General features: G+C 36.1%; 1 protein-coding gene across 1 annotated transcript in view; it reads right to left on the reverse strand.

Annotated features, from left to right (window-relative positions):
* LEO1 (Leo1, Paf1/RNA polymerase II complex component, homolog (S. cerevisiae)) overlaps window positions 1–674 on the reverse strand; it is a 30,514-nt gene that overhangs the window by 15,409 nt on the left and 14,431 nt on the right. The window lies entirely within an intron of this gene.

The raw sequence follows: 674 nt of genomic DNA on the forward strand, positions 1-674 counted from the left end.
CCACTCAAGGGTCATCTATAGGTCTGTTTCAACTTGACAGTATTCAACAACATTGAAAATGAAAACCCTAGGTTTGAACAATTTTAGAATCCATCTTTATATTAATTGCATGGCAGGAAAATTCTAAACCAAGATATAAGCAGAATGGCAGAAATTCATACAGAATCATTCCAAAGAAACATTGCACTAATCTAATTACTCTAGATTTCACAGGGGAATAAAGGTGCTACTTAGGGTGAGCTGGGAAGTAAAAATTAAAAAGCAGTTAAGACCACAATTCCATGAGTGATAGTCGGTGAAGAAATCAGAGTCCAAGAATTTGAGTCACAGGAAAACATAACAAAAATTATAGGTTTTTTTTTAAAAAAAAATTATAGTTAAATGGAATGCCTGTTGTTGCTTCGTACTGTAAAGTCTGACTCGATCCATGGCTGACGCTCTGGGCGGGTTCTGAGACAGTTAATCGCATAGGAGGAAACTGCCCACCCTCATTCTAAGGAGCAGCTGGTGGCTTTGAGCCACATGCCTTCTGGATTGCAGTGCTTAGAAGCATTTAAAAGGTAGAGAGTAACTCTAAAAGAAAAGGAAATACTATAAAAAAACCACTAGACTAATTTGAAGAACACTCATGAATTTATGGAAAAGAAAAACATTTACTGTCATTAAAAACTCCA

The sequence above is a fragment of the Elephantulus edwardii genome, unplaced genomic scaffold (assembly GCF_000299155.1).
Source record: "Elephantulus edwardii isolate Elephantulus edwardi_28Jun2011 unplaced genomic scaffold, EleEdw1.0 scaffold00225, whole genome shotgun sequence".
Lineage (NCBI taxonomy): Eukaryota > Metazoa > Chordata > Mammalia > Macroscelidea > Macroscelididae > Elephantulus > Elephantulus edwardii.